Genomic DNA, 13,356 nt, shown 5'->3' with positions numbered 1-13,356 from the left:
TTATCAGCTAATTTTCACACCCCTCATCACCTGAAGTGTAAAGCAGGGAAAACATTCACATGGGCTGATCTGGAATATTCGAACGCCTCCGGCTGGGAAACAATATCACGTTAATAGAAGGACAAAACGCATGTTTTGTTTTCTCCGGTTCGCGTAGCGGGAAATACGTTTTGCATTGCCATTTGATATCTTTTATCCAAAAGGCCATGCCAGCTTAAAAGGTTGGGTCATACTGGAACTGTATTGGCGTTTCGATTGTATTTTTTATTGTTTTGCAGGTCATGTGATGCAAGCAGATGTGTGCGCAGACGGAGGAGTGGAAGCTCGGTGCTTATACAAAAGGAAACACTCCGCCGCAGCCATAAATATGCATCGTGACATTTGGTACAAAGCCCCCTCATCTTGCTTTCATGATGAGTTCTTCCAGTGTGCTGTAACATACCGCCATACTGTCACACCTTGTGTTTCATAAGCAATCTCCACTGTTCATCAACTTTGCTGAGCCACCAAAAGGGCTGCAGTCAAGATACACGGAGAGCGTTAACTACTTTTACTGTTAATATGTGTACAGTCGGGGGATTTAACAGAACTACCGTGGTCCTATTGAACGCCTGTGCTGTGGAGCAGCAACTGCAGAGTCTTTATCACATCTATCCTTTAGAGAAAAGTCACATGACTCTCACACGTGAATAATCACATGATCACAATCATGATCACGATCATTTATTTATCGAATCTGATGTGCTTCTTTAGGCATGTCACGTGTTGCTTCATACATTTTTGACGTACATTTCTCACGTGAATTTCTTTTGCAGTCATTTATTATTTTGACTCACTTCTCTGCCAATAAAAGATATTTAGCAGTGTATCAGTACATGAAAAGCTCGAAATCTAGAGACAAATGAAAGAAAATGGTAATTAAGTGCAACTCAAGTGACGTGACGTGAAAACTGAAGAGAGAGGAAAAAAAGATCTACGCTGTACCCAGGTGATCATCATGTTTTAAAAGCGTCTCCGCCGATGTTCTGGATCTAAAGTTGTAATTGATTTATAACCCACTGGACCAAAAAAAAAAAAAAAAAAAAAAAACATACCGGTCTTTAATCATCCATCCTATCCCTTGCTAAATCTTCCGTGAGTCGAGGCATTTGTTTACGGCTTACGGCTATGCGCAGACAGACCGGCCCGTCCTGCGTTTATACAGCGCCATTTCTTAATAATCATAATTGAATGATTAGTTTTATTTGCCTTCATTTATGAGTTTGTGTTGGCTTCTTTTCTTTGTTTTTCATTTCCTTTAATGAATGCCAATAATATAAAATGACCTAGTGAACTAGCATGAGGATGTGTTTTTGATAGAGACTCCAACGCTCTTCCGCAATTTGCTCTGGATTACGATGCCTGCTAAATGCTGTAAACGTAATCAAAATAACCTTGACAGTATATTCCAGACATAAAAGTTCAGGAATACATGCAGATTATATGATCTGAAGTCGATTAAGTCGAGGTTTACATTAGTTAGACTTACTAATACTTACATTTACACATACGCAGGAGCACGAGTAGGATAAGATTTTGTAGACAGTATAGGGGCACACGGTGGCTTAGTGGTTAGTACGTTCGCCTCACACCTCCAGGGTCGGGGGTTTGATTCCCACCGTGGCCCTGTGTGTGTGGAGTTTGCATGTTCTCCCCGTGCTGCGGGGGTTTCCTCCGGGTACTCCGGTTTCCTCCCAGAGGAATGTCCCAAAGACATGCATGGTAGGCTGATTGGCGTGTCCAAAGTGTCCGTAGTGTATGAATGGGTGTGTGATTGTGTATGTGATTGTGCCCTGTGATGTTTTGGCACCCTGTCCAGGGTGTACCCCGCCTTGTGCCCCATGCTCCCTGGGATAGGCTCCAGATTTCCCCGTGACCCTGAAAAGGATAAAGCGGTAGAAGAAGGATGGATGTAGAATGTATGAATCTCTCATTTAAATCGGATTCAATATATTATTAAAGATGTTTCATATTAAATATACCATGTGTTAAATACAGCCAAATAAAAGAGTGGTAGTGGTATCTTCTTCGTTAATATTCAGTTCAATTAAATTTTATTTGTATAGCGCTTTTATCGATGGACATTGTCTCAAAGCAGCTTTACAGAAACATATAAACACAGGATACAGATTTTAAGTGTGTGAATTTATCCCTATTGAGCGAGCCGGTGGCGACGGTGACGAGGGAACACTCCCTGAGATGATATGAGGATTTATCGATGCTTGTGGTAAATAATTTCAGTTACGTGAACCTCAATGTAAAACGTTACCAGTTTGGCATCTCAGCACCAGTGCATACATGCTGCGAGTCTAAGAAGATGATGATGTTCTCTCCAAACACCTCGTAGCTTGAGAAAGAGATCACGCTCCCGGGAGCTATAACCCTCACTTTTCAGCTTCTGCACATCTCCTTCCTCTAGTGAGGAACTCTCTCGTGTCTCTTCATCTCTCTTTCTCTCTATCTTTCTGTCCATCTTTATCTCTCTCTCTCTCATGCTGACTCCCACTCTGCCTTTTGACCAGCTGTGCTTCTGCCACAGAGAAGCTGTGAGTCAGACACTGAGCGCGCTCTCTCTCTCTCTCTCTCTCTCTCTCTCTCTCTCTCTCTCTCTCTCTCTCTCTCTCTCTCTCTCTCTCCCCACATGCTATATTCATTGAGTCAGTGAGACGTTGCGCTTCATCCCGAGGCCTCCTGTTTCTCTTACTAAAAATCAGTTTACTCTGGATTCACTGTGCTACCACAGTGGCTTTACTATGTTATTTGTCTGTAATTATGGTTAGAAAATTCTGAACCTGTTGCATTTTATGGAAGCTGAACTTGTGACACTCTCTAAACCTGTCTGGATGAACAGTATTTCCATCAAACATGATTTCCTCATTTTCTTTATTCTAATCCTTATACGGTGTACTTTATGCCCAGGATAGGCCTTGGATTCACTTAGACCCTGACCGGATGTGTATGGAATAAAACGCTATGTGGAGTGCTGTTATAGGAAAATAATCAACAACGAGGTGGTGCAATATGTCCCGAAGTAAAGCAGCGTAATTATTTTCAATAACAGCACATATTGTTCCTCAGCAATTTGCCAACACTGACGATTTTTAATGTGTTAACCGGTTCTAGCAGTACACAGGCATTCAGTCCCACCAGGGGAATGGAAATCAACATATCAGACATTTTCGATCGGTATAAACAAATGAATTATTTTATCGCCGCAGGTCTGTTATGAGGTTAATCCGGACACGGTTGGGTTTCTGTGTGAGGAGTACCGTGACTCTGTGTTTGGTGAGCATTATGATGGGAAACGGGAGCGGTGTGAGCCCTCTACTGGGCAAATAATTCACACCTCTCCACAATAACACTGGTACAGAGATAAAACGGACAGCACAACTAAAGCTTTCTTGATAGTTAAACACTGTATACTATTGCCACAATAAAATTATAACATTTAAAGCTAGTAGGCTAGGTCAAAATAAAAATTTAAAAAAGGGAATACTTATGAAAACCTGCAAAGCCCTGAGTGTCTACTTTCATAGGAGTCATTAACCACTATTGTGGAGTGTGACATCACAAAGAAATTCAATGCTTAACACGTGCACCACCAAAACAGGGCGCAAATTCCCAAACGTTTTGGAACTTTTATGAAGGAAATGAGCTCCTTTTCTTACGTTATAACCACGATACACTGTTGTTCCTTCACTAGCTTCTCTTTTTATGCCTCTGCCACTAGGTAATGGAGGAGGCATTACACTTTTGGGTTCTCCATGTATCCATCTGTCCGAGAATCTCATTAGCATGATATCTCAAGAATTATCACTGTAACCAGCAGAGGAACTGATTAGGTCAAGGTCACAGCAAGGTCAAATGTCTGAAATAGTATTTTTTGTAATAGCTTCCTTCCTGTTTTTCATGCAGAGATCTTACTTACTAATGTTCATGTTCAAGGCCCATTTTATGGCTATCTATCTATCTATCTATCTATCTATCAGTCCATCCATCTATCCATCTGTCAGTAGGAAATTCTCATTTTTGCGATGTCTCAAAGATACTGTAAGTGGTTAAATATAGAAATTGTACGGATGGACTTTGTATGGATGGAACCTTAGAAATTGCTTAATTTTAAGGGTCTAAATAAGCTATATATACTGTACGGACCCCAATGAAGAACACGGTACATTTATTTCTCCGTACTATATACATGCAGTGTATTTTCATCAAGAACCCACCAAAACACTGTATATTTTAAGTGTACTTGAGGCATATAAACCAGTAACAAGAAGGATTAAACGTAAAACTACGTGTTTTCTGAAGTTAATAATACAAACAAACAAAAAAACTCTTTTTTTTTTCATTACCTCTGACTGCTTCATCGCACTGACACTGGAGACTCCTTCCAAAAAATGATAAATAAACATTTCCTCTCAGAAATCGACACCGTATCGACTATTACGCACTATCATTCTTTTTCATAAATGAAAATCCCTGTGTGGATTGTTATTATACTGAGTGCATTAATATACTGTACGGTAAATCTGTCATGTGCACGCTGTAACTGTTGTGAGAGCTGCTGTTCTAGAAAATGAATCAACACCTTGTAACCAATCAGATTCAAGAATTCACCAGCGCTGAAGTGGTATAAATAGCTTTAGTATCGAATATAGTAAAACGTTTGGTAGCCTTCGAAGAGTGCATCATACCATTTATACATTACACACGAAATAGTTTTCATATCAGACATTTCTGAATATCCACTCATATTTGTGTTAAAGTTTAGCCGGGTTCAATTCTGTTTGCTTGAGCGATGACATAATCAGCATGATTTGCAAAACCAAGGCTTTCTTTTGTTTAAAGATCAAAGAAAACACGGTCACTATTCAGAAACGGCACACAGCGATAGGGTTTTATACACGTATATGGTCGTACTGTATAGTAGAAAGGTGACGAGTGAAAGGTTGAAGGGAAATGAGAGAGAGAGACTGGGAGAGAGAGACAGCGCGAGAGTCTTCACACTCATCCTTATCCTTTTCACAGGAGTGCAGTGTTACACGAACATTCCTGAGGCGAGTCACTGCCTTGGTAAATCTGCCCTGACCACTTTCTTTCTCTCGGTTTGTCTCGCTGGAATGTCAGCTGGCAAGCACCCAGGCGTGGAGCCTTCACCCCTCGCAGCGCGCCAGTCTCACCCAGGCTCCATGTTAACTGCCTCAGAACCGGCCAGACGCCCCATCAAAGAGCGCATCCGTCGTCCAATCCTCTGACCTGCGGTTAACCCAAAAGTTCAGACAGTGACAGAATGCTCCTGCGGCTACAAAGACATTTAGATGCTGTTTGACTTCACTCCCAGAAATCATATTTTGGATAGAAGAAGGTTTTCTGAGCGTCACTGCTCTAGGAAAGTATTCTAGGTGCTTTGAGAACGTTCCTACAACGTTGCTGCAACATTTTTTTCTGCGTCGTAGGAACATTAACGGTAATGTTTTCATAAGGTTTATTTTTGTCTAACTGGAAATGCTGTGCAAGTAAACTGGGTGATCTGTCAATGTAATATCGATATCGTGATAAATAATGTCTAAGGTATATGGATTTATTTTTTTTAAATAATTAACTGACAAGACAAACTGGCTTACTTTTTTTTTAAATGTGGAAAAAAAAAAAAAAGTAAAATATATATATATATATATATATATATATATATATATATATATATATATATATATATATATATATATATATATATATATACATCATGTTACATATCGTGGATCTTAGAAATACCTTCGAGAATCGTGATATATTTTAGTTATATCGCCCAACCCCCGGCTAATAACAATGTTCTAATCTTTTCTGTTAGCTGAGCTGATAGGATATGTATACAAAATATTCGGCTCAACCTCCAAACTCACCTCCAGTCCCAAATATTTTCAACCCCTGGGTCATTTGCCTCACACTATCAGGTGTCATGTTTTAGTGTGTCGCTTTACCGTATCATACCTAATTTGCATATAACTGAGGAAATCTCAGTTGTCGCTCTTTTTGAAATCGCCGCTCGGTGTCACGCAATTACACGGAAAATAAAGATCACCTTTCACTTTGTCACTTTCTAGTGTGAACAGAGGGTGAAATGCTATTACTTATCATTCCATTCCTGCAATAATAGGACTGTGTGTGTGTGTGTGTGTGTGTGTGTGTGTGTGTGTGTGTGTGTGTGAAACTGGCCTGGTGTGAACAGGACCTGTCTTTCAGTTGTCATTTATCCACACGGGCTTAGAGCAACGCTTTCCGAGCAGTCCAGGTGGCAGTGCGTAGGAGGCTACGTCACATTTGTGTGAAGACCTTAGACACAGGGACTAAATATAATACACTGCCTCAACTGCTCCAGTTTGGTGCTATTTGGAGCTTAGAAGTAATCAGGAGCACTTGTCCCTCAAATGAGTCATGATGGATAGGTCTAGTGGACAACACACGTAATATTCTCTCTGTCTCCCTCTCTCACACACACACACACGTTCATGCAGTTCAAAAAAGGCACAAAAATAAAGGAATATTTTTAGAGAACAACCAAAGAAAAAAATATTATATATATATATATATATATAGATAGATAGATAGAGATGATACACAGGGTTAGGCGGAAGCCTGAAGCCTATCCCAGGGAAATCAGGGGACACCTGAATGGGGTCCCAACCCATTACATTACAGATAATCTGGAAATGCCAAACAAAGCATGTCTTGGGACTGGGGAGGAAACCAGAGTACCTGGAGGAAACCCTCGACACACAGGGCAGAGGTGGGATTCAAACCCCTAACCTCAGAGGTGCAAGGCAAAAATGCTAACCACTAAGCCACCATTACTTCTCCACTAATATTTACATTTTATTTCAAAATAAACACCTTTAAAACAACAGAAAGGTTATAGGTTAATTATATAATGAACGGTTACTCAAATATAAATCGTTTTCTGTAAAATAAGCAGATTTCATCATCCACCAAATTTGTCCCCTAAGAAGAACGCGTCACTGCGAATCAATACAAAGTTCCTCTGACTGATCGCTTTCATCCTGCTGGGTGTGGCCTCTTCCAGGAAGACTCCGCCCCTGTCGTCAGGGTACGAGGTCTCACTGAACGGTTTGCCGAGGATGGAAATGAAGTAACTCATATGCTATGGCCTTCGGACTCACCACGGCTCAACGCAATTAGAGATTTCAGAGTGAGGTGTTAGACAGCGCTCTCCATCATCATCGTACCTGAGGGAAAATCTTTTAGCAGCACAGCGTGTGTCGTTCCTGTACAGCTCTTGCGACATGTCGAGTCTCTGATATGATCTATTGATAAGATAAGTGGCAGTTCTGGTGGCTTGTCGCAGCTCAGCTTCTACTTCTACTAGTGTTGGTTTTTCCTTTAATTTGTCATCCGTGTGAATGGGTAACACGCATCATGACCACAAGGAAAGGTCAGTACTTGAGAAATCACAGCATCATGATTCATAGATTTGATGCATGAAGCCATTATATCCTGCTGAAATGAAAGCTGACATTAATGTGGCATAACCCATCCCGAAGAGAAAGTCTCGTACGACGCAGAGCTGCTTGGTTTAATATTTTAATGCGTTTCATTATGACAGGATGGGCTCGATAACCTTCTGTGACGCGCAGGCAATTGTCAGCAAATGAATGAGATTACATGACAGGAGCCGAATGACGGCGCAACCCACCACGCAGCCTTCCTCACCACTTATCTGATGGTAGCCTAGCAACAGAGCCCTGACCTGGCATTGACCTCCACCTGATAAGGTCAACACCTGAAGACTCTCCCATTGGTAGAGTGTTGGAGGAGGGGAGGGTGGAGCCTGTGAGCGGGCGAGGGAGGGGGAAAAATGGAGAAACAAAGGGATATGGAGAGCAAGAGTGCAAGAGAGAGAGGGAGAGAGTGAGAGTGAGAGTGAGAGAGCAGAAATCCGTTTAGATACAAAACCATACGCAGACAAAGGCTTGAAGCAGGGCTGCAATTACCCACAAGCTCTATAGACTCCATCACTTCTGCTTTTATACTGTACAGAAAATCTGAGGAAATGCTAGACCTTGTGTACATTGTAAAATACTGTACAGCAGTCCATACAAACAGGGGCCAATTTCCCTTTTGATCTCAGTAACCACACTGTATTTATTTATTTCTAACACTCTATCATCATTCTTTCTGCGCTGACACCAAGGCTAAAATTGGATTTTAAGCACATTTCTTTGAGATTATTATCAATATTTCAAATGCTATACAGCACGCAGATACAGGCTACAGTACCAAAGCATGACCCTATCCACAGCTGTGTACTTTTTCCAATGCAGTGCTTTCTTTCTGAACATAATAAATGAAAGATGATAGAAATGGAAGGTCAAGATAGAAAAAAACAAGGGAATTGTTTTTAAAATGGACTGCAAAAGGACTCATTTAGACACCTGGGGATATATTTTCCAAATACGCATCAGTGCACACTGTATCGACACACACACAGTTCAGTAAAAGGGGGGTGGGGGGAGGGTTTTTTTTTTTTTTTTAAGTTTTGTACTGGAGCAAATGTATAGCCTTCGGTTTAGCGTCTGCATGTCTAAATCATCATGCAAACACCCCTCGAGCATCTCGGGTGTTGTTTCTGACGCTGTGTGACACACTGTTAGCTATAAAAATGTACAAAAAGACGTCACCGAGCTAAAAAGAGTCATCTGTCTTGAAGGTGAATCACTTTCTGTCTCAGCACATACAGTAGTTTCGTATCAAAACGAGCATCAGACTCACGCAGGAGGCGTGGCCTGAAGGGTGGAGACAGAATTGTACATTAGAAGCGGTTTGGACGATAAATATTGTTCACATTTTATTTGTATATTTACTTTTAATTTGTGTTGACAGATTTATTCTGCTGATTGGATGATTCGCTGATTGGAGTGCCATTTGTGTTCCACTGATATGGAATAACATTAAAACCACCTGCCTGATATTGTGTATGTCCGCCTGTTCTGCCAAAACAGCTCTGACCCGTCGAGGCACGGACTCCACAAAACCTCTGAAGGTGTGCTGTGATATCTGGCACCAAAACCTTAGCAGCAGATCCTTTAAGTCCTGTACATTGCGAGGTGGGGGCTCCATGGATCGGACTTGTTTGTCCAGTACATTCCACAGATTCTCGATCAGATTGAGATCTGGGGAATTTGGAGAGTCAACACCTTGAAGTCTTTGTCATGTTCCTCAAAACCGTTCCTGAACAATTTTTACAGTGTCTCAGGGCGCATTATCCTGCTGAAAGAGGCCACTGCTATTAGGGAATACCGTTGCCATGAAGAGGTGTACTTGGTCTGCAACAATGTTTAGGTTAATGGTACGTGTCAGAATGACATCCACATGAATGCCATCACGTTGATAATGAATCAACTGTAATATGGGGTGAGAAGACAATTAGTTCGCTATTAATTTTGTTGGTTTCATTAAACCGATTAAATTCAGGTACGATAAAACCATAACATACTCTATTAGTACAAGTCGACCTGTGATTTGCCTTGCAGCTGGAACGACTGTCAGAGCTGCTATTATATAAAATCAATCAACACCTTCTGATCAATCAGAAGCCTACAACGAACATTCATGTCGAGTATTTGGTTCTTACTGAAAAATATCTAATTTAATGATTTGTTACAACATAATGAACAATTATTTTTCAATTACCATTTGAGTCATTTTATTAGAGAATGATAAAATTGAAATGTTGTGCATCAGAATACGTATCATACATCGACTCTTAATGAACCAAGGTTGTTTATTTGTACCAGAATGATGTGAAGAGTATGGAGAAGGAAAGGAAGGGCTCATGATCCAAAGCATATCAGATAATCTGTCTACCATGTGGAGGAAGTGTTATGGCATGGTTATGTACGGCTGCTAATACATAAGACAGACTCTGAAGACAGCGCTTCATAGTACAGATGGATATTGACCCAAAACATACCTCAAAAGCAACCCAAAAGCGTCCTAAGGCAAAGAAATGAAATGTTCTTAAATGTTCCATGACCCAATCGAGCATGCTTTTCACTTACTGAAGACAAAACTGAAAGCAGAAAGCCCCACAAACAAGCAGCAACCGAAGGCAGCTACAGTAAAGGCCTGGCAAAGCATCTCAAGGGAGGAAACTCAGCATGTGGTGATGTCCATGGGTTCCAGACTTCAGGCGGTCATTGACTGCAAAGGATTTCCATCCAAGTATTAAAAATAATTCTGATATTTATGTCCAGTTACTTTTGAGCCTGTGAAAATGGAGGGACTCTGTAAAACATGGCTGTAATTCCTAAACAGTTCATACAATATTTTTGTTAAACCACTTGAATTAAAGCTGAAAGTCTACGCTTCGATCACATCTTGATTTTTACATCAAGATTTCACACCTTGACCCATTTTAGATCCATTGTGGTAGTGTACAGAGGCAAAACCATGAAAATTGTGTTGCTGTCCAAATACTTATGGACCGGAGTGTACATATTTGAGTAGGTCTTAATGACCTTGTACATTAAATATATGAATCACAGTCAGTTCTGATGAATGTGGTGAACCATGCCCTTTACTTTTTTTGTTGGTGGTGCATTGCACGTGTGTGTGCGTGTGTGTGTGTGTGTGTGTGTGTGTGTGTGTGTGTGCGTGTGTGTGTGTGTGTGTGTGTGTGTTCGCCCATGTATTGCAATGCTGCTTGTGTAAATGTTTGGAGCACAATAAGGATTTTGTTAACAATATATAATATATATTTTTAGTACATATTAAAGCTACTACAAAGAGAATTCTGGTAAATTAATCGATCGATCAATTATTATACATTTAAATGTGAATTTTTCTTTGTGGCTCGAAGGCAAGAGGTCTCTCAAAAAAGTCCAGAAAATCATTCAAATGCATTAATATAATAAAATATCATTCCACTCATTGCTTCAAATTGCAAATAATAATAATTAAAAAAAAACATTGTACTTATAGCGGTCTACACTCAAATTCTTATATAATAAGTTAAATATAAAATCAGAATAAACAAACTGCTAAATCTCAGTGACATATTTTGAGATTATTATTATTTTTTTAATGTTTTTTTAATGAATAATTGGGATAACAGGACATTTTAACAGTACTGTATATATATATATATATATATATATATATATATATATATATATATATATTTTTTTTTTTTTTAATTGCATTTATTTATTTATTTTTTTTTTTGCCATATTTATTTTGTAATACACAGTATATCCAAATGTAATTTACATAAGGCATTTTTCCATCAGTACTGTCCTTTTAGCTCACCAATTATTATTTCTGATGCCTGGGTCATCTCACACAGCCTCTCAGGCATGCAGCAGCGTTGAAACACTGAATGGCTCTGGGAGCTGAAGGTCAAAAGTCAAGGTAAGGCTCAGCCACGGTCTTCACATTTCCATGGCGTGAGTGGTGAAGGAAATCCTCTAGCGCGATCTCTGCTTATTAAGACAGTCGTCATTCCGTACATGGTGTTGTTTTTATGCTCACCTGCTGTCATTTTTCCAACTCTTGTGTGGCGTATAAACCAAAACTGATCACGGAATAGTCAGTCGTTAGATCCAAGATCATTCCATACGTCCCTGCAGAATGGTATGGGTGTGTGGGTGACGTGTGCTCTGGTGTAAAAGGCCAAAGGGTACATTTTTAGGCTGAGTCGTGTCAGAGGGATTCAGCTGCTTCTGTCACACTGCTGGATGTGGAGAGAAAGTGAGACAGGTGGCGTGGCAGGAGAACACTGGCACCGGCTGCCCACTGTATTTGTCCTGACTCACTGTTCCGGTCTGATCAGGAACAGATGCTGCTGTTTACTGCTAAACTTTAGCATAAAACACACAGCAGAGCATGGCGCCGCTGTACAATTATGCAGCCAAGTCTGACTTTTTGTGCATGATAGGCTGTCCATACAGGATTTTTGAGTTGTTGTTTTTTTTGTGATTTTTTAGGTCAACAATGAAAAATTACTTGAACTGGTGAAATTGCAGTTGCACGAAATTGTTCTGCACGCTCTTTTAGAGTGATGTTTGTTGGTAAATTCCCTGAATCTATGAAACTGCATTCATAATGGAGATCAGCTGGAGAAACCAGGCCTGATTACTGCAAACCCTGTTCAATCACATCAACACTTAAATAGAACTTTATCAACAGCATGAAGTTGGTTAAAAGGTCTTACCCAGTAACACACTATGCCAAAATTCCAGAAATGATGAGGAAGAAGGTGATTGAAATATATCAGTCTGGGAAGGGTTACAAGGCTATTTCAAATGCTCTGGGACTCCAAAGAACCACATTGAGGGCCATTATCTCCAAATGGAAAAACACGGCGCAGTAGTGAACCTTCCCAGAAGTGGCCGACCTTCCGAAATTCCTCCAACAGCTCAGCAACGACTCATCCAGGAAGCCATAAAAGAGCCAAGGACCTACAGGCTTCTCTTGCATCAATAAAGGTCACCGTTCATGACTCCACTATCAGAAAGACACTGGGCAAAAATGGCATCCATGGAAGAGTGGCAAGGTGAAAACCACTGCTAACCCAGAAGAACATTAAGACTCATCTGAATTTTGCCAAAACACAACCTTGATGATCCTCAAACTTTTTGGGAGATCATTGTGTGGACTGATGAGTCGAAACAGGAACTGTTTGGAAGACAGGTGTCCCTTTACATCTGCCGTAAACCAAACACAGAATTCCACAAAAAGAACATCATACCTACAGTCAAGCATGGTGGTGGTAGTGTGATGGTGTGGGGATGCTTTACTGCTTCAGGGCCTGGACAACTTGCAATAATTGAGGGAAACATGAATTCTGCTCTCTACCAGAAAATCCTAAAGGAGAATGTCCGGTCTTCAGTCCGTAAGTTGAAACTCAAGCGCACCTGGATTATGCAGCAAGACAATGATCCAAAGCATAGGAGTAAGTCCTAGTCCTAGAAGTAAGTGCAGGAATGATCTCCAGTTATCTGAAGTGTTTGGTTGCAGTTATTGCTACTGACCATAATCCTATATGCTCATCCATTTCTCTACAGCAAGTACTGTAGCTATCGAACTGTAAGGAAATCACACTTAAGGAGCTGTGAAGGTTTTATACGTATTATGATTTAATTTAAGAAGATTTCAGCATTTTCCACAACAAACTATAGAGACTGTCGTGTGTGAAAATCCCAGGGGATTGTCAGTTTCTGAAAAACTCAAACCAGCACGTTGGGCACCAGCAACCATGCCACGGTCCAAAATGGGAAACCTTAACTGAAGACCTGTATC

This window comes from Ictalurus punctatus, chromosome 3, assembly GCF_001660625.3.
Source record: "Ictalurus punctatus breed USDA103 chromosome 3, Coco_2.0, whole genome shotgun sequence".
Taxonomy (NCBI): domain Eukaryota; kingdom Metazoa; phylum Chordata; class Actinopteri; order Siluriformes; family Ictaluridae; genus Ictalurus; species Ictalurus punctatus.
This window is presented reverse-complemented; position numbering follows the sequence as displayed.